Source organism: Danio rerio, chromosome 17, assembly GCF_052040795.2.
Source record: "Danio rerio strain M-AB ecotype USA chromosome 17, GRCz13ab, whole genome shotgun sequence".
Lineage (NCBI taxonomy): Eukaryota > Metazoa > Chordata > Actinopteri > Cypriniformes > Danionidae > Danio > Danio rerio.
Genome location: NC_141037.1, coordinates 5,223,056 through 5,239,035, shown reverse-complemented (window position 1 = coordinate 5,239,035; position 15,980 = coordinate 5,223,056).

Here is a 15,980-nt window from a genome sequence, read left to right as displayed (position 1 = left end):
ACCCATACATTCCCATTAACACAAATACACTACAGCCAATTTAGTTAATCAATTCACCTACATTTGGACTAGACAGCCGCAACCCATCACTGGGAAACACCCATACATTCCCATTCACACAAATACACTACAGCCAATTTAGTTCATAAATTCACCTACATTAGAACTAGACAGCCGCAACCCGCCACTGGAAAACACCCATACATTCCCATTTACACTAATACACTACATGTCAATTTACTTAATCAATTCACCTACATTTGGACTAGACAGCCGCTACCAATCACTGGAAAACACCCATACATTCCCATTCACACTAATACACTACAGTCAATTTACTTAATCAATTCACCTACATTAGAACTAGACAGCCGCAACCCATCACTGGGAAACACCCATACATTTCCATTCACACAAATACACTACAGCCAATTTAGTTCATCAATTCACCAACATTTGGACTAGACAGCCGCTACCAATCACTGGGAAACACCCATACATTCCCATTCACACAAATACACTACAGCCAATTTAGTTCATCAATTCACCTACATTAGAACTAGACAGCCGCAACCAATCACTGGGAAACACCCATACAGTCCCATTCACACTAATACACTACAGCCAGATTAGTTAATCAATTCACCAACATTTGGACTAGACAGCCGCAACCCATCACTGGGAAACACCCATACATTCCCATTCACACAAATACACTACAGTCAATTTACTTAATCAATTCACCTACATTTGGACTAGACAGCCGCAACCCATCACTGGAAAACACCCATACATTCCCATTCACACTAATACACTACAGCCAATTTAGTTCATCAATTCACCTACATTAGAACTAGACAGCCGCAACCCATCACTGGGAAACACCCATACATTCACACAAATACACTATGGCCAATTTAGTTCATCAATTCACCTACATTTGGACTAGACAGCCGCAACCCATCACTGGGAAACACCCATACATCCCCATTAACACAAATACACTACAGCCAATTTAGTTAATCAATTCACCTACATTTGGACTAGACAGCTGCAACCCATCACTGGGAAACACCTATACATTCTCATTCACACCGATACACTATGGTTGATTTAGTTAATCAATTCATCAACATTTGGACTAGACAGCCGCAACCCATCCCTGGGAAACACCCATGCACTCCCATTCACACAAATACACAACAGCCAATTTAGTTCATCAATTCACCAACATTTGGACTAAACAGCCGCAACCCATCACTGGGAAACACCCATACAGTCCCATTCACACTAATACACTACAGCCAGTTTAGTTAATCAATTCACCAACATTTGGACTAGACAGCCGCAACCCATCACTGGGAAACACCCATACATTCACACAAATACACTACAGCCAGTTTAGTTAATCAATTCACCTACATTAGAGCTAGACAGCCGCAACCCATCACTGGGAAACACCCATACATTCCCATTCACACTAATATACTACAGCCAATTTAGTTCATCAATTCACCTACAGTGCATGTGTCTGGACTGTGGGGGAAACCGGGCACCTGGAGGACACCCACGCTAACTGAGGACTGACCGAGGACTGACCCAGCCGAGGCTCAAACCAGCGACCTTCTTGCTATGAGGCGATCAAGCTACCCACTGCACCACCACGATGCCCACCCCTCCCCCTTCTCCTCACTCTATCACCTAATTCTCTGAGCACCAGCACCTTTGTATAATTAGCTCATCTTGTGTGCATTGCCTCTTCTTGTTGAATTGCTGAATGCCTCCTCAATTGTGAGTCGCTTTAGACAGAAGCGTCTGCTCAATGACTAAATGTAAATGGTTATCGGATGACTGTGTGATCACTAAGAAATCTAGAACTAGAAAAATAAAAAATAAAAATCACAATCCACAAAAATTAGCTGAGCATCAGAGCTGCCGGCATCTGTTTCCAATAAGCAGCGCGGCGGAAGGGTGGGAGCTTCATTTAGTGGCAAAAAACTACAGCCTACTTTATCTTTAAATAGCCTGCGGGTTTGGGCTGGACGGATGTGCGGCTTATTGTTGTATCCCAGAATCCATGAATCCAGGCTGCTGCAGCTTCTGTGCTTTGAAGAAACCAGTGTACAATTATGAGGGAATGTGTGTGTGTGTGTGTGTGTGTGTGTGTGTGTGTGTGTGTGTGTGTGTGTGTGTGTGTGTGTGTTTGTGTGTGTGTGTGTTTGTGTGCGATGCTGAAATCTGCATGTCTGTCCATTGAGTGTGTGTGTTTAGTCTGACCCGTTTTTCGTTTACCTTCACACTGATGAGTATCCATCTCTGAAACACACACACACACACACACACACACACACACAAAACAAAGATTTACTCCTAGTCTCTTTGCTTTTAGATGCTGCATGTGTTCATCAAGAAAAGAGAAGTAGAGGATCTTTTAGGAGAAATTATCAAACTGAAAGCATTTCTCCAGGGTTTTACTCTTATGGGAAAAAAAAGAATAAAATAAAATAAAAATACAAAATTAATTAAAACAAAAAAATAAATAAATAAATAAATAAATAAAATAACTTAATAAAATAAAAAAAAATATTAAGAATGTATTAAATTAATTAAAACAAAACAAAATAAATTTTAACAAAACAACATTTATTAAAAACAAAAAATAATAAAAACAAACAAAACTAATGAAAGCAAAGCCAAATTAATGTATTCAAACAAAACAAAAAAACATAAATAAAATTAATTAAAACTAAACAAAATTAATTAAACAAAATAAACAATAATAATAAAAAACAAGACTAATTAAAACAAAACACAATTATTGTGTTAAAACAAAAAACAAACCAAACCCAAATTATTTACAACAAAACCCAATTAATTAAACAAAACACACAAAAATAATTAAAAAACAAAACTAATTGAAACAAAATTAAGTTAAACTAAAACAACACAAAACAAAATTAAAAAAATTAACAAAAAACAAAATTCAATAAAATTAACTAAATTCATTTAAACAAAACTAAATTAATAATAAAAAAATTACCAACCCCCCCCCCAAAGAATAATTAAAACAAATCAAAACTAAAAACAAGACACAAACCAAAACAAAATTTATTAGAATAAAACAAAGTTATTTAAAACAAAAATAAACAAAAAATCAAAAACAAAGTTAAATTAAATTAATAAAACCAAAACAAGAAACAAACCAAATAAAACAAAACAAAATTATTGAATAAAACAAAACAAAATACAAAACCAAATTATTTAAAACGAAACAAACAAAATATGTATAACATTTTATGTAATATTTTACATTAATCTCAATCTTGCAGTTTTTTTATTTTAATATATTTGAACAAAACAAATCACAACAAAGGAATTCCTCTGTTTTTGCAAATAAGTCATTCATTCATTCATTCATTTTCCTTTTAATCCTAACTTAGTTCCTTTATTCATCAGAGGTTTCCTAAGCGGAACCAACGTCCAACTTATCCAGCATATGTTTTACACAGTGGATGCCCTTTCAGCTGAAACCCAGTACTGGAAACACTGTGTTTGTAGCGTATGTTTAAAGGAGAAATTGGTGAATCTTTAAAAAATTTAATGATCTTTTTAATAACTGCGTGTCATTTTAAGACGTTGCACATTATGGTTTTTATGCATGCTCGAACGGCCTTAAATCCTGCTTATTTTTCCTCTCAGCGCAGGAAATTCTTATGATGCAGATGTCTGATGAATTTGTTGAATGTGATGCTCTGAGCCGCGGCCACAATCATGATCATTTCCGACCACAGAGAAAACAGTGTGTCCAGTGTGATGAGAAGAGCAGAGTCGGCGCTGCTCCATCTACAGGATACACAGTTAAAGGCAGAATTATAAGCTCCCCTGTATATTTTAACCCTTTTTTTTTTTTTTTTTTTTACGGAGAGAAGATTTCTTCACCACATTTCTAAACATAACAGTTTTAATAACTCATTTCTAATAACTGATTTCTTTTATCTTTGCCGTGATGACAGTAAATAATATTTGACTAGATATTGTTCAAGATACTAGCATTTAGCTTAAAGTTACATTTAAAAGCTTAACTAGGTTAATTAGGCGAGTTAGGGTGTGGAGAGGTAAGCATGATCGAACACCCAATGAGGGCGTCGCCGCCGTCCCTGTCTTCTTCTTCCCACAACAATAACGAACTTTGCTACATAGGGTAAATAGGCAACCATTGTATAACAGTGGTTTATTCTGTAGACAATACAAACAAATATCTGTTAAGGAAGCTAATAATTTTGACCATAAAATGGTTTTAAAATAATTTAAATCTGCTTTTATTCTAGCCGAAATAAAACAAATAAGACTTTCTCCAGAAGAAAATACTGTGGAAAAGTTCCTGAATCTGTTAAAGAGCCCCTATTATACATTAAAACGGGTCATATTTTGGTTTTTGGGTCTCTAAAACATACTGGTCTGCATGCAAGGTTAAAAAACACTTGTAATATTAACTTATTATTCCCTAATTATCCCAGCAACTCCCATATGAATCGTTCAGCGATTCATTTGTTCCCTAACCCCTCCTTAGCGCGAAGCTGATCTGTGCTGATTGGACCAATGAGAGCCTGTTGCGTTTGGTCGACAAAGTTCAGCACGAGACAGTAAAATGGCCAGCACGGTTTATCAAGCCCCCGGGTCGCCAATATTAGTATAGGATCTGATCGCCGCGGACGCCCGAAACACGCTTCATAGTAAACTCACTTACACCAGAGGAAACAGTACCCAGTTCTCAACAGTGTATTCAGACACCTCACCCCTGAAAACAGTGCAGTTAAGCCGCCTTCCCACTGCACACGACATTTGGACACGACTGTCGAAATACGCCCCCTTGTGACAGCCGCACAGTATTTTCAGTGTTGTTGTGCACCATGGGAGAGAAGCTGATTCTCACGGTGTCCGAATTAAAGGAGTGCAAATGTAACCCCGCCGGTCCTACGCCACACAACCTGCTCCGAGCTGGTATCGAACCGGCAAACTTCCGCATGGGAGTCGGTTGCTCTAACAAAGAGGCTAAAGACCATGGCCTCTAGCGTCTGTCGCTAGAGCACCTTTAGAGGTCAGAGAAGTGAGGTTTTACCTGCACAGCACACACTGGCCTTCGTTACACTCGCCCCCCTAAAACCTCACTCCCATCCGGGTCACGGCACCAATGTAACCCCGCCGGTCCTACACCACCCAACCCGCTCCGAGCTGGTATCAAACCGGCGACCTTCTGCATGGGAGTCGGTTGCTCTAATAAGGAGGCTAAAGACCATGGCCTCTAGCGTCTGTCGCTAGAGCACCTTTAGAGGTCAGAGGAGTGAGGTTTACCTGCACAGCACACACTAGCTGGCCTCCGTTACACTCACCCCCCCTAAACCTCACTCCCATCCGGGTCACGGCACCAATTTAACCCCGCTGGTGCTACACCACCCAACCCGCTCCGAGCTGGTATCAAACCAGCAACCTTCCGCATGGGAGTCAGTTGCTCTACCAAGGAGGCTAAAGACCATGGCCTCTGGCGTCTGTCGCTAGAGCACCTTTAGAGGTCAGAGGAGTGAGGTTTTACCTGCACAGCACACACTAGCTGGCCTCTGTTACACAAAAGCAAGAGCCTTTATTTTCTGTGCGTTTACATAGTTAAATGGATGAATGAATACTAGAAACTCATAGACCGCTAAAATATTGGGGGGAATGTGGAGACAACATACAAAAATATATATTTTTATTACTTTCTTTCTTACATTTATGAACAGAAAAGTTTTTTTTTTTAACATAGACTTTTTATAATTCAAAAACTAATCAAATAAACTCTTATTTCTCATCTCGTGCGCACGGATCTGCTTGGACAACACTGGAATACATCATATCCGGTCGGCCGGTCGCCTACGGTCTAGTCGCAGGAGTTAAAATATTTCAACGGATCCGCAGCTCAATTCGGATCCAAATTTTCGCAGTTCATTCAACTCAAATCATTCACTTCTCAGCATTTTACAGTTTCTTCGGGTGTTCCCCAGGGCTCAGTCCTGGGGCCCCTACTTTTTATCATCTATCTCCTTCCACTCTGTAATATTCTCCGTAAATATAACATACAGTTTCACTGCTATGCGGATGACACCCAGCTCTATCTCTCTGGCAAACCCTCTTCTTGTTTTCCAACTACATCCCTTACAGTCTGCTTAGCAGAAATCAAGTCCTGGCTCTCTCTTAACTTCCTCAAGTTAAATAGTTCAAAAACTGAGGTTTTGCTTGTGGGTACCAAATCAACACTCTCCAAAACTGACAGCTATTCTCTCTCAATTGACGACTGTTCCATTTATCCCTCTAAACAGGTTGAGTCTGGGTGTCATCCTTGATAGCACCCTATCCTTTGATTCTCACATCAATAACATCACCCGTTCTGCTTACTTCCACCTACGCAACATTAACCGTCTCCGCCCTTCTCTTACCCCTCATGCCACTGCTGTTCTCGTTCACAGCCATGTCACATCTCGTTTAGTTTACTGCAACTCTCTTCTCTTTGGTCTCACTCATAAATCTCTCCGTAAGCTTCAGATGGTCCAGAACTCAGCTGCCCGTATCATCACCAGAACCCCTTCTTCTCATCACATCACCCCTGTCCTGCAGCAGCTTCATTGGTTACCTGTTCATTTTCGAATTGACTGTTAACATTCAAAGCCATCCACAATCCCGCCCCTCCATATTTGTCTGCCCTCATCCACATTTCTGTTCCTTCTCGCACCCTGCGGTCTTCTTCCTCCCTCCACTTGTCTGTTCCCTCTTCTCGCCTTTCGACTATGGGCAACAGAGCATTCAGCCGCTCTGCTCCGCGGCTTTGGAACTCACCATAGATATTTACACTAGATATCGCATAGGGACCCTGAGCATGCGTCAATAGCGCCGCCACATTGGTACAGTGCTCCCAGGACAAATGTCGTTCAACCACACTAGTCAAGACAGTGTTATTACGTGAAGATGCGGGACTTTAGCGCTGTCTACGGGTGTAGTAACGAGCAAACAAAGAAAACAAAGCACAAAGGCAGAACATTTCATAGTATTATTATGTTTTTTTTTTGTTTTTGTATGTTCTGAACTTTTGTGCTAATCAGGTCACGTTATTGATAATAACAGTCACTTACTGCATTCACCATACAACAAAGCAGCTCCAACTCGCACTAAACACTCGGCTTATGCTAGTTTTGTTGAATAAAATCAGCAAACAATGCAAAAGAAATATGACAACGAGATGCTGCACTGTCAGAAACTTGTATTATTGTCGGCTAACGTTAGTGAAAGAGTCGTTCGGGGGATTCATTCACAAACGAGTCGCTCCCTCCGTCAGTATGGGAAGTGAAAGCAGGAGAGGAGCTGTGTTTCAGGACATGATTAGATCAAATTTAACAGGGAGGGTGAATAGTACATTTCTGTACACACAAACACAAGCTTTTTGTCAGGAATGCCCGTGCGGTCACTGATCCATCAATGTAGAAAAGTGATTAGAAAAGAAAAATTACATACTAACATCCAGGAAAACTCCCGATCATAGATATATGTGTATATGTGTATATATCTGGCTTTGCATGGCCACAGTCCTCCACTGTACCTTGGTCCCGCATTCATTTTAAAGGAGCGCTACCCTGTAGCAAGATGGCGGCGCTATTGACGCATTCCGTCCGATAGACAACAATAGGCCAGGCGACATCTAGTGTATATATCTATGGGAACTCACTACCACCTGCCATCAGAAACATTGACTCCCTCACACTTTTCAAATCAAAACTCAAAACCCACTTATTTAAGATGGCTGGTTCTTCACGAATGAAACTCAAAAGGGCCACCCACAGCCGAGAGCGAGAGGCTGACATTGCATTGAACGTGTACAGTTGATCAGATCCTGCACTGAAACTGAAGCCATTACACCACACAGAAAGGTTTATTTAAACATAATCATGCACTGTTGCAGTTTGCATTATTCAACAAACTCACATACTGCCTGCGCTGAAGATTCCCACTGACAGAGTTGCATTTGCAGCTTTTATTGACAACAATAAGACATTTATCTCCAGGTCGAAGGACAATGGCGTTCATCAGCGTCTGACATCTGTTCGGCAGCTCTTTTCAGCCGTTCGGGCCTCTGCTGACAGTTCCAGAGCAAGGCGAAGGGAAGCTTTTTGTCAAAAACTATGACTGATGGGATTGTGCACATTGTTAACGGAGGTCACCTGAAACAGCCAGAGGAAACGCTCGCAGATCCACCGATAGCTGCTGCTTTTCAGCGCTTCCTTTTAATCATTGCATTATTGATAAATCCTGTCAGACGAGCTTTCCACACAATGGTCTCCAGATGGTTTAAAGTGCTCCCATTATGCTGTTTTATAGGTTTCTAGTGTTGTTTTGTTGGTCTCCTACAATAGGTCATAAACACTATAGTTTTCCTCATAATATCCAGCTCCATATCATTGTGAAAACGTGCTCCCGCGGATGTTTCTGGAGACCGCGAGATACGTCCCGGGAGGTACGTATTTGTGCAGTTTTTGTTTTCGCGAGTCCGCGAGAGGCCGCTGTGCGCGCTCTGTCGCATCTCTCACGGGCGCGCTGCTCTCACGTCAACCCGCCAGAGGCCGCTGTCTGACTGACTGAACGAACAAACGATTGACAGCGCAACCGGCCAATCGGCTCGCTGACACCACCCTCCTCCTTCCTTCCCTAAACCCAAGCAGTAATTTTACCGATTGACCCGCCCACCCGCTTACTTCCCTAAACCCGACCGATGGTTTACAAAAGCAAAAAAAAAAAATTTTTTTCCCACCACATTTTAAGATTTCACCACATTCTCGCCCCCGTCGTGAACTCGTTCGCTTTATTTATTGGATTCTGTTTTTGTCTTACCTGATTTCTAGAACTGCTCTTCCCTGGATTCGAACCCGGTCGCCGTGGTCGACCCCTCCTCTCTGTCTGCATCCGAAGTCTGCCGACGCACACGGTGAGCGGACTAAACCAATTGGTTGCAGCCGGAGAGCCCTCCACACGGAGGTAAAAAGGGAACGGCGTCACACCGCCTCGTAGCGTTCGCTTAAAATAATGTATCTGCACTAATGTGTACCTCCCGGGACGTATCTTGCAGTCTCCAGAAACGTCCACGGGACCACGTTTTCAGATTGAGCCTGGGTTGTTTGAAACTGTTGGTTTGAGGATCCACTCTTGTTGAACTCCTCCCCTTTTTGAGAGCATGCTCTGCTCTGATTGGTCAGAGGGTACAGTCGGTACAGTTGTGATTGGTCAAAATCAAACACTCATTATCATATATGATCCTGGACCACAAGACCAGTTATAAAGGTAAGTTTTTTTAATTGAGGCCACATATACATGTCGTGCCATGCAGGGAATTCTGGGAAAGTCAATTTACGGTTATTCTATTGACCTTATTCGAAAATGCCAAAGTGCGCCTGTTTTCGTGATTGTTTTAGAACTTCCGATTCAGTCGCCTATGGGAGAAATGACTAAGAATAATAAAAGGCAGAAAACGGTCAAACTACTTGCTCTACAAACAAATGTTTGCATGACTATACAGACCAAGTAAAATATTATAATAAAAAAAATTTGTTTGCAACATCAAACAGCGAAACAAGCAGTTTTGAATGTCTAAAAATTAATGAAAGTAAATGAGACCGGAAGTCTCGAGCCAAAACGATTCAAATGGCTGCGCCCGCTCGGTGGCTAAGAATAAGGTGAATTAACATACTGTTAAACAGGTTACAGATTTTTACTGTAGCATTTTTACAGTTCAAATCACTGCCATTTTTTACAGTGTGGAGTGCCGCTGTTTGATTTGTACTCGTAAGCAGGTTATCGTGTCTGCTGTGAAACTGTATTTCGTGTGTTTAAAGTGCACCTACCATAAATGTATCAGTCATATACAAACAGACAAAGAAAATGTTCTATCTGTGTCTGTTCTAATCGCAGATTTTGGAATAGTACCTTCACAAAATTCCGAGTATGTTCCGTTTTACTTTACTAACTGAACATGAAACAATTAAGTCACCCCTCCCCCTCGATATAAAAAACTTACGTTGTTTCAACTCATTTAAAATAAGTAGTTCAAACAAGGAGCTAAAATATATAGCTTTGCCATGATGACAGTAAATAACATTTGACTAGATATTTCTCAAGACACTTCTATACTATGGAGTCAGATAAGACTCAAAAGAAATTCACGCAAAAGACACGATGTACACATGTGTAGCCAAATTCACATGCATAAAATATTTATTTATATTCACAAAAAAATTTCACGTGCACAAAATAAACATACATTTTCATAAAATACGTTTCACAAATGTAAAACACCATTTGCAAATAAATCAATAAAACCTACTCTGCGCTCCATTTGTACAGTCTGTTTCTCTCCAGCAGGGCAAATGGAGAAAGAGATGCGCAGGCTTCAAGCAAGAACTATTAAATTCTCTGAATTTTACTGACGAAAAAGTTAATTTACTTTAAAAATAAACTCATAAGAATCATTTAAAATGCTTATATTTATGTATTTATTATTGAATGACAGGGTATATTTTACATATTAGGCAACTAAAGCACAACAACTGGAGCAAATGGAGCGCAGAGTAGGTGTCATTGAATACAGCTGTCATCTGATTGGCTGAAAGGTACGAGTTGCCTGCTTCTGCCAGGACAGTCTCAAAAATACACACACACGTATCCAGGGGGAGTCGTACGTGAAAGAGGATTTGCACATTCTCATTCAGGATGAACTCGCAAGTTTTAACATTCAAAACTTTTTGTACACTCTTATACATTTGCAAATGGTGTTTTGCATTTGTGAAATGTATTCTATGAAAATGTATTTTTGTTTTGTGCATGTGAATTGTTTTTGTGAACGTAAATAAATATTTTACACACGTGAATTTGGTTTTATGCACGTGAAATTGGCTACGCATGTGTACATCGTGTCTTTTGAGTGAATTTATTTTGAGTCTTATCTGACTCCATACAATACAGCTTAACGTAACATTTAAAGGCTTAACTAGGTTAATAAGGTTAACTAGGTTAGGGTAATTAGGCAAGTTATCGTATAACGATGGTTTGTTCTGAAGATTATCAAGAAAAAATATAGCCTAAAGCAGGGATGTCAAACTCAATTCCTGGAGGGCCGCAGCCCTGCACAGTTTAGTTCCAACCCTGCTCCAACACACTTACCTGTAGGTTTCAAACAAGCCTGAAGGACTCAATTAGTTTGATCAGGTGTGTTTAATTAGGGTTGAAACTAAACTGTGCAGGGCTGCGGCCCTCCAGGAATTGAGTTTGACAACCCTGGCCTAAAGGAACTAATAATTTTGTCCCTAAAACGGTGTTTAAAAAAATAAAAACTGCTTTTATTCTTGCCGAAATAAAACAAATAAGACTTTCTCCAGAAGAAAATATTATATTATAATTATTATAAATTTTATATTAAATTATAAATTATGAATAAATATTATCAGACATACTGTGAAAATTTCCTTGCACTGTTAAACATCATTTGGGAAATATTTAAAAAAGATTTGAAGGGGGCTAATAATTCCGACTTAAACTGTATTTGCGACTAAAGCAGTGTTTCCATCCAGCATCAGCTAGTGAAGGATTGTGTCTCTTTCTGTCTTTCCAGCGGTGAGCAGATCTGTCCGTCACGCTGTGCGTAAATGATGTGTGGATGGTGATAAATGCTGTTATCTTCTTCATCCAGCTCTCAGATGAGCAGCGAGGCCAGACAGCAGATGATTGTTTGTGGCATTGATGTAACGTCTAGAAGAGCTTGGGTCTGTAATTATGAGAAGAGCTCTGCGCTCACCTGGAGAGAATATATCTGCACAAAACTCTACGCTCTACAGTACTGTACTGTCCAACATCTCACATTTGGCGCCGTAGGTAGTGCTATTGCCTCGCTGGTTCGAGCCTCGGCTCAGTTGGTATTTCAGTGTGGAGTTTGCATGTTCTCTTTGCATTTGCGTGGGTTTCCTCCGGGTGTTTCGGTTTCCCCCACAGTCCAAAGATATGCGGTACAGGTGAATTGGGTAGGATAAATTGTCCTTTGTGTATCAGTGTGTGTGTGTGTGTGTGTGTAAAAGAGTGTGCGTGGATAGTTCCCAGAGATGGTTTGTGGCTAGAAGGGCATTCACGACCCCGATTAATAAAGGAACTAAGCCGACAAGAAAATGACCCGGGTGAAAAATCCAGCTTAAACCAGCCTAGGCTGGTTGGCTGGTTTTATCTGGTTAACCAGGCTGGTTTTAGAGGGGTTTCGGCCATTTCCAGGCTGGTTTCCAGCCATTTCCAGCCTGGTCTTAGCTGGTCAGGCTGAAAAAAGACCAGCTAAATCCAGCTAGCTGACCAGCCTGGTTTAAGCTGGACATAGCTGGTTTTGGCTGGGCTCCCAGCCTGGTCAAGCTGGTTTTAGCTGGTCATCTCCCGGCCTGACCAGCTAAGCCCAGGCTGCAAATGGCTGGAAACCAGCCTGCAAATGGCAAAAACCCTTCTAAAACCAGTCTGGTCGACCAGCCTAGGCTTGTTTAAGCTGTTTTTTTCAGTAGGGGAATGAACGAATGAATGAATCTCACATCTAAATCTAGCAACTCAAGGTTATACATTATTCACTGCAAAACACAGATAACTGGATTTACTCAAGTCTCCTATAACGCATGTGTTTGGACTTGTGGGGGAAACCAGAGCACCCGAAGGAAACCCACGCCAACACGGGGAAAGCATGCAAATTGATGCTGTAATTGGAGTGATCTTATGTCTTGTCTTTACTTTCATTGCAGGTCTGCTTCTGGTCTGGTGGTTTAGCATGCTAATATCTTAGTGAGGACACTAGGTTTGCTCAGTCTGATGCTGTTTCTGCAAGTATGTTGTATTTCTGTAATCATGTTTTGATCGTAAACGTATCCTGTACAGCACAGGTGTCAAAGCCAGTTCCTGGAGGGCCGCAGCCTTGCACAGTTTAGTTCCAACCCTGCTTCAGCACACTTAAGCTGTGGTCACACTGGGCTTTTCCTCCCATAGACTTCCATTCATGCGCACGCGAGTCATGCGTCAAGCTTGTTGTACTCTGACCTGCGAAATCGCATCACTTGACTGCGCGACACCTCTACATCCACTTGACTGCGTGGGCATATCCCTTATTTTCACATTCAAATGTTGACAGGTTTGATGTAGCCAGAGGTACGTATGTCTGTATTTTGTTTTTACGAACGAATTCTATGGGGTGGTATGACGTCATTACTTTTCACACTTACCAGCTGACCATTTACCTCAGTCTGGACAGCTTCTCAGTTGTTACCAGTTCGTCCAGTGCAGGGGTCACCAATCCTGGTCCTGGAGGGCCGGTGTCCCTGCAGGGTTTAGCTCCAACTTGCCTCAACACACCTGCCTGGATGTTTCAAGTATACCTAGTAAGAGCTTGATTAGCTTGTTCAGGTGTGTTTGATTAAGGTTGGAGCAAAAATCTGCAGGACACCGGCCCTCCAGGAACAAGTTTGGTGACCACTGGTCCAGTGGCTCGTCATGTACGTCAATGGACTTGTGATGTGAATTGGAGTTGACCGTGACAATTAAGTTCGAGACTGGTGAAGAACGGTTCCAGAAAGCAGGTAAAACAAAAACAAAAGGCAAAAGATAAACAAGTAAATAACAGGGTGAGAATGTGGTAAAATCTGAAAATGTGGTAAAAATCTTTTCTTTTTCTGGATTGCTTTTGAAAACACTGTCGGTTGGGTTTAGGAAGATTATGGGCGGGTCAATCAGTGCTTTTGAAAACACTGTCGGTTGGGTTTAGGAAGATTATGGGCGGGTCAATCAGTGCTTTTGAAAACACTGTCGGTTGGGTTTAGGAAGATTATGGGCGGGTCAATCAGTGCTTTTGAAAACACTGTCGGTTGGGTTTAGGAAGATTATGGGCGGGTCAATCAGTGCTTTTGAAAACACTGTCGGTTGGGTTTAGGAAGATTATGGGCGGGTCAATCAGTGTATTTGAAAACACTGTCGGTTGGGTTTAGGAAGATTATGGGCGGGTCAATCAGTGTATTTGAAAACACTGTCGGTTGGGTTTAGGAAGATTATGGGCGGGTCAATCAGTGCTTTTGAAAACACTGTCGGTTGGGTTTAGGAAGATTATGGGCGGGTCAATCAGTGCTTTTGAAAACACTGTCGGTTGGGTTTAGGAAGATTATGGGCGGGTCAATCAGTGCTTTTGAAAACACTGTCGGTTGGGTTTAGGAACATTATGGGCGGGTCAATCAGTGCTTTTGAAAACACTGTCAGTTGGGTTTAGGAAGATTATGAGCGGGTCAATCAGTGCTTTTGAAAACACTGTCGGTTGGGTTTAGGAAGATTATGGGCGGGTCAATTAGTGCTTTTGAAAACACTGTCGGTTGGGTTTAGGAAGATTATGGGCGGGTCAATCAGTGCTTTTGAAAACATTGTCGGTTGGGTTTAGGAAGATTATGGGCGGGTCAATCAGTGCTTTTGAAAACACTGTCGGTTGGGTTTAGGAAGATTATGGGCGGGTCAATCAGTGCTTTTGAAAACACTGTCGGTTGGGTATAGGAAGATTATGGGCGGGTCAATCAGTGCTTTTGAAAACACTGTTGGTTGGGTTTATGAAGATTATGGGCGTGTCAATCAGTGCTTTTGAAAACACTGTCGGTTGGGTTTAGGAAGATTATGGGCGGGTCAATCAGTGCTTTTGAAAACACTGTCGGTTGGGCTTAGGAAGATTATGGGCGGGTCAAGCAGTGCTTTTGAAGACACTGTCGTTTGGGTTTAGGAAGATTATGGGCTGGTCAATCAGTACATTTGAAAACACTGTCGGTTGGGTTTAGGAAGATTATGGGCGGGTCAATCAGTGCTTTTGAAAACACTGTCGTTTGGGTTTAGGAAGATTATGGGCTGGTCAATCAGTGCTTTTGAAAACACTGTCGGTTGGGTTTAGGAAGATTATGGGCGGGTCAATCAGTGCTTTTGAAAACACTGTCGGTTGGGTTTAGGAAGATTATGGGCGGGTCAATCAGTGCTTTTGAAAACACTGTCAGTTGGGTTTAGGAAGATTATGGGCGGGTCAATCAGTGCTTTTGAAAACACTGTCGGTTGGGTTTAGGAAGATTATGGGCGGGTCAATCAGTGCTTTTGAAAACACTGTCGGTTGGGTTTAGGAAGATTATGGGCGGGTCAATCAGTGCTTTTGAAAACACTGTCGGTTGGGTTTAGGAAGATTATGGGCGGGTCAATCAGTGCATTTGAAAACACTGTCGGTTGGGTTTAGGAACATTATGGGCGGGTCAATCAGTGCTTTTGAAAACACTGTCGGTTGGGTTTAGGAAGATTATGGGCGGGTCAATCAGTGCTTTTGAAAACACTGTCGGTTGGGTTTAGGAAGATTATGGGCGGGTCAATCAGTGCTTTTGAAAACACTGTCGGTTGGGTTTAGGAAGATTATGGGCGGGTCAATCAGTGCATTTGAAAACACTGTCGGTTGGGTTTAGGAAGATTATGGGCGGGTCAATCAGTGCATTTGAAAACACTGTCGGTTGGGCTTAGGAAGATTATGGGCGGGTCAATCAGTGCTTTTGAAAACACTGTCGGTTGGGTTTAGGAAGATTATGAGCGGGTCAATCAGTGCTTTTGAAAACACTGTCGGTTGGGTTTAGGAAGATTATGGGCGGGTCAATCAGTGCTTTTGAAAACACTGTCGGTTGGGTTTAGGAAGATTATGGGCTGGTCAATCAGTACATTTGAAAACACTGTCGGTTGGGTTTAGGAAGATTATGGGCAGGTCAATCAGTGCTTTTGAAAACTGTCGTTTGGGTTTAGGAAGATTATGGGCTGGTCAATCAGTACATTTGAAAACACTGTCGGTTGGGTTTAGGAAGATTATGGGCGGGTCAATCAGTGCTTTTGAAAACACTGTCGGT